This window comes from Procambarus clarkii, chromosome 25 (assembly GCF_040958095.1).
Source record: "Procambarus clarkii isolate CNS0578487 chromosome 25, FALCON_Pclarkii_2.0, whole genome shotgun sequence".
Classification (NCBI taxonomy): domain Eukaryota; kingdom Metazoa; phylum Arthropoda; class Malacostraca; order Decapoda; family Cambaridae; genus Procambarus; species Procambarus clarkii.
The window spans coordinates 26,061,519-26,068,168 of NC_091174.1; positions in this window are offsets into that span (position 1 = coordinate 26,061,519).

The window sequence follows — 6,650 nt, forward strand, 5'->3', positions numbered from 1 at the left end:
CAGGCAATAAATAGGCCAGAGAGAGCTGAGGAGGAAAGTAAGGTGTAGGGGATAGTAGTAATAATGAGAACTGCAGAAGCCCTACGCCTGCAGTAATCAAACTTTATTTGAAAAGAACACGAGAAGACTGAAAAGCAGGGCGTAGTGAAATGGGTAAAAATTAGATGCAATGATCTTCATAAACATAACATAACATATCCACGACCATAATTAATACACTGTGAACTCTCTTAAAACTGTGTTCACCATGAAATCTCGTCACTATGCATAACTCGTCACTCTGCAAAACAAATTGTTGGCTATAAGTGTGACAATTAGAATAAAAATGACCACATGTTTTGGAGTGTTATTTAAGTCAAGAAATTATGCAAAGGATGTTTATTGACTAATGAGAGAAAGAGGAGGAGGCTATGTAGGTATTGATCACGTCTCCCGAAACTCCTCTGTCTTCACAGGGTGGTGTGGTGCATATTTCACAATACCTTTTCTTTCCTCTTAAGTCATCCTCTTATTTCGTGGACTGGTGGTGTTTGATGAACTTTATTTACTAGAAAAAAAGCCTGTGAAATAAGGCGTGTTATATGTTTTGACTAGCTAATAGCGTATTGCTACTTTTTGTCTTAGTTATGTATTGCCTTGCCTTGCTAATAGTGCAGTGCCACATTTTGTCTGGCTCACTTAGCACAAGTGAAGAGAAAACATTGAAAAACTTGCAAAGGTTAAAACTCTGTGAAATCATAACTGTTATGTTAAGTTTTGACTAGCCGGCAATTAGCGAACTACTATATTATTGTCTTTTTATGTTATGTTTACCTCGATAGCGTTGTAATGCTTGGAAATTGTATGTTTGGATCCCGTTTTCCCTCTTACTGCCTCATAAATAATAGATGTTGTAAAGTATTTTTTATAGGAACATGACTCTTCTTATTCAAACCCCTTTTTAAAACTAGATGCAATAACTAAGTTATGTTTGCCTTCTCTCTCTCAATATGGCTGTAGGATGGTGGAAGTATTTTTTTTAAACTAAAAAACCTCTGAGAATAACTTTGATGATACGATAAGTAATTGGTGACTTTGTGCATATTCTCAAAACTTAGTTTCTGCAAAAAATAAAAGTAAATTAGATGCGAGCCTATGATTTGAAAACAGATCTTGGGTGATGTGTGGGTTATTGTTGTGGACTCGGGAGATATGATCACCACATATAAGTTTCTCAAAGAAAATGATAAGCTAGGTAAGGACCGTTTATTTAACACACAAGACATCCATGCAGTAGTGAGATTCCCTTTGATGGCTGTGCGCGTGTCAGTGAAAAATAAAAAAATGTGCAAAGATGTTTCGGAGAGCTATTTTAGTCAGGAAATGATACAAAATTGTGTTTATTGACTGGTGAGAGGCAGAACAAGAGACCAAGAGGTATATGTTGTGATAACACAGTTAACAAAAATATTAGAATTTGTAGGTAGTGATCACGTCTCCCCAAACTCTTTTGTGCATATTTCACAAAGTCTTTTTTCCTAACTCACCCCTCTTAGTTCGTGGACTAGTGGTGCACCTTTGTTTAAAATTAAACCTATAAGCTTCCCATTTTCAAAAATGTTATTTGGTCATCAAACAGAAAGATGATTTCCACGTTATGTTAGGTAACGATATAATGTGTTACAAAAACTAAACAGGCATGCGGTAATATTTTATTTGTGTTTGGATGTAATGGCTAAACATGGTTCACATTTTCAATAATGTTATTCGGTCATCAGAAAGAAAGTTGATTTCCACGATACATTACTAAGTGTAGGGGGTAAGCAGGAGCAGGTATTAAGTGGAATATTGTGGTCATTAACCCAGTCATGCGAAAGCCAGACAACAAAAGGTACACCGCTCGAATGCTCGCTTCTGCAGCCATGTGGTATATTTAGACAGCAGAAAGAAGATTTCCACGTTGCGTTACGTTAAATTGTGTTACAGGGGCTAAAACTGGCACACAGTAATATTCATATGGTAAGAGATGTAATGGAGATGGACTAAGTCTCACTTTACATTTCAAAATGCTATTTTGGACTGCAGAATGATGATTTCCACGTTATGTTACATTATATTGTGTTACAGGGGGGGCTAAAACTGCCACACAGTAATATTTATATGGTAAGAGATGGTAACATTTATATGGTAATGGAGATGGACTAAGTTACACTTGTGACGGTAATCTCCTTCAAGAGATTGAGCCTGCTCTTCCCTCCACAAATACGTCGCAACAATATATATAACTACTATGGAAGAAATGTCCAACAACGACAACAACACCAGCAAGGTTTGCCAGAGCGCAAAACGTATGCAGCCAGAGACACCTGTTCAGACTCAAACCGCCAAACTACCTGTTGATCGCTACCGGCTCCGCTGATTGGTCGCCGGTCTGGCTGCACCTGCAACTCGCCCCCCCCCCCAATACTACTTGATGTCTGGGGTCGCCACGACCTCAGACCTCAGAATATTCTGTGCTTCCGCGGGTTACCACTCCTCCCGGCTAGACGTTAGCGTATACTGAGAGAGGTGGTAGCTTAAAGCCAATATTCCAGCACCTTACCTTTATTTTTGTATTGCACTTCTGGTTATTTTGTCTTAACGTAACTTTTCATTGTGTCATTTAATTATTCTTATTATTTTGATTGATTGATTTTATTATAAGAATTTGTTTGTCCATTTTTTCATGTTTTGATTTATTTAACGTAATTAAAATTTCATTGTTAAAGTTTACTTGTGTTTTGTGTGTCTTCTCCTTACCTTACCACAGACGAAGTTCCAGTTTTTTCTATTTTTTTTTATAACTATGTGACGAGGCCATACCCCTAGCCTTAAACAGCCGAACACCAACGCGTTACCGTCACACACTTTACATTCCAAAATGTTATTTTGGACTGCAGAATGATGTTTTCCACGTTACGTTATGTTACATTGTGTTACAGGGGGGTAAAACTGCCACACAGTAATATTTATATGGTAAGAGAGATATAATGGAGATGGACTAAGTTACACTTTACATTTCAAAGTGTTATTTTGGATTGCAGAAAGATGTTTTCCACGTTACGTTACGCAACAATATAGTGCGATACAAGAACTAAACATGCATGCGGTAATATTTTATTTGTGTTTGGAATGTCATGTTGTATAGCTGCTGCTTTGCTGATAGGTTGTGGAGACTTCTGTTCAACGGATCTATCTTTAATCAGGTGTGGAGACTCACAGTCCGAATTCTGTTGGCTAGTGTCACGCCTGCTACAAATCTGAGTGCTCTATTTTGAACCCGTTGAAGTTTCAGCATATTTGACTTTTTTGTAACAGAAACTGGGGGTGCATGGGGATTCCAAGAGAGGTCGAATAAGCTTACGTTATGTTACTTTGTGTTACAGGGGGGTAAAACTGCCACACAGTAATATTTATATGGTAAGAGAGATGTAAAGGAGATGGACTAAGTCACACTTTACATTTCAAAATGTTATTTGGATTGCAGAAAGATGTTTTCCACGTTACATTATGCAACAATATAGTGCGATACAAGAACTAAACATGCATGTGGTAATATTTTATTTATGTTTGGAATGTAATGAAGCTATTGCTAAACATGGTTCACATTTTCAATAATGTTATTTGGACATCAGACAGAAAGTTGATTTCCACGTTACGTTACTAAGTGCCTCGCTCCCTCATTTACTCGACACACCTTTTAAGATGAAAAATGTTTCCCTCATTCAGTATAAGAGTCTTTAACATTCTGTGTCATTGTCTTGCTATGATATCAAAGGTCTATGTTTTCGCTGAGCTACTGTTGCGCACAGTCATCTCGCTAAGGCATAAAGTCAACCTGACGAAACTGTAGATCCTATGTCCTAGCAATTGAAGTCGGGTATTTCACTAATGGCTCAGCCAGAGAGAGAGAGAGAAGCTGTCTATCCCCATAGCATATTAGAGTCTTCAGTATACAGTTGCTGTTTGACTTACTGATAATAATAATATCAAGACTAAGATTTTCCACATTAGTCTTATATATATGTTTACTTTGCTAACATCGCAGGCTTGGAATTTGTATGTGGGAACATGGCGCACCTAAGGGGGAGAGAGAGTCAATGAATGAATGACGTGTTTGAGGTAGAGCAGAGGTCAGACCTATGACCTTCCTTCAATTCAAGCTGGTAAGGGTTGTGGAGGTGGTGGGGGTTGGGGTGGATGGAGGTGAGGGTATGATCATCCCCAATACCTCGCCCATCTCAGTACACCTCAAACCACCACCCCAGATGTGTGTATTGGTGAAGTTCCTGGGATTGATCTAAAATTGCAAATATTCATTCAGTAGTGGAAAACACCTACCTGCTACCTCCAGAAGTTATGTTTCCCACATTCAGTAAAAATGACTACTGACTTTACCTGAGTAACTGTTATGAATACTGGGACACGCATGTAAGCCCCCACAACCTTGGAGGGGGGAAAGTAAACAGACTTGAGTAGTAGATGTAGTGGAAGGGGGGTGGGGGGCCTGCTGGAGCGTGGGTAGGGTGAGCGGTAATGCTTCATTTAACCAGTTAAGTGTCAAACTCCAAAGAGGATAGCCACCCCAGGCATGCGCGACATTGTGCTGGTAAGTCCTGCAATGTGGTCCACTATGCACTCCTCCTTTGAGGCGAGGCTTGAGGGAGGAAGAGTTGAGGGTGTTAACTGGTTGGGGAGGGGGGAGATGATATGTTTACTTTGCTAACACCTCAATGCTTGGAATTTGTATGTTGTGGTCATGGCTCACCTGCCAGCCTGTGGTGGTGGTGTTGATGGTAAGTGGTGTGCCCTGCTATGTGGTTGGAGGGGGAGGGGATGGAGAGGACTGACTATGGTAGAGGCAGATGTTGACATTCATAACAGTTATGCCTCAACCTTTTAAGAGGTGACCCCATGTGGTCATGTGGTGACACTCCTCAGACCTATGTGGTAAGTGTGAGCCACATATCCTTAGCGCTCTGGAAGCAGAGTAGGGGCTGCAGGTCAGTACACTTATGTCAAACTCTCATGCCTCTCCCCATCTGTCTACTATCAAACTACCAAGAAGTAGTCTTATTAGTATTAGTATTATTATTATTATTATTATTATTATTATTATTATTATTATTATTATTATTATTATTATCTTTGTGAATCGCTTAAGTGTTTAATAAAAGAAAGAAATTTATATAATGTGTTTACTTTACCCTCGTTTATTGCGGACTGGGGAAATGTGAAGTGTGTGGAATTGTAGAGAAGAGAATTTTAGTAGATGAAAGATGGAAGATGTAGTAAAGATATAATTGTAGTAGAGAATTTTATTCCGAACACTATACAAACAAAGAAAACGGTGTGAAACAACTATAAACTTGAAAAAACATGAGCAAAGTAAAAACTTTTTACGCTCACGGGTACAAACACGCGTAAGATTTTATTCGCCGCAAATTTATTTGACGCTCTGTTGGCCAATTCTACCCATGTTCTTATAGAACTTTCTATTGCAAACACATTGCTATAAAAATTAAATATGTAGCTCGAGAAATAATGTTAGGACAGTGAAATAAGTATAAACTTTCAAAGCGCTACATCACAACAGTGTCGTCGCTGCTGAAATCACGGCTAACGCTTCGCCCAGTTCCCACACTCGTGCGAAACATAATTAGACATTGATAGGCATATGACTGGGTGGGGTATTTTATTGCGAGTTCAGTGATATCAAAATGAGCGCTGTAGGATGACTGTGAGGCTGGCAACAAACGAAAGAGTATGAACATTTACTTCCTGTTTGGATGTCACGGCGAGTCATCTTCGTGTTTATTTACTTCGTGGTGGGATAGCAAATGCCTTGGTGACATTTTATGCATATGATCTTGTAGAGAATTTTATTGCCAACGCATTGATACCAAAATAAAAAACGTAGCTCGAGAATTGTTGTTAGGAGCGTGAAAAGATTATACACTTTTTGTGTTTACGCTTGACCGTGCAGAAAGCCGCGCACACAAGGTGTGGGAACCGACCTGTGAAATTTATATTTATTTAATTTGTATGAATTTATATTTACGTTAATTTATATACTTCGATAGCAATTTGTATGATGATAAGTGGACTGTATTTCTGCAATAATCTCACAAATCGATCCTCTACACATTAGGGGGGGTTTATATTAAAATTATATATATGCAGCCAATTAAACTACAGTATTAACTACACATATTGTTAAACATTGAAGAGGTTCCTTATCTTATTGTACAGCAGGCCTTAGTCCACCAGGTATAACCAGGATGTAGACACCACATTTTCCCTCGTGTGAGGTGGCTTCCATCACCCTGGTAACTGATGCACAAAGCATGCTTCCTCGTCTTAACCTGTCAAAAGGGCGCTAGCTATGAAGCCAGAATCCTAATATATGACAGCTATATCAGAGAAAACACTGTACATGGAACCATAAAGACCTAGGCTTAATTACCTTGTTTGAGTCAATCATTTGTGATCTAACCAGCTCACCCAATATCTACTGACATTAATGGCCATAAATGAAAGATAAACGGGTTTCGAAAAGACACTTCCCTTGAGATTGATGACAGCGTGTTGATGATGGCAGATCACTACTCTGATCTTCCATAACACTTCGT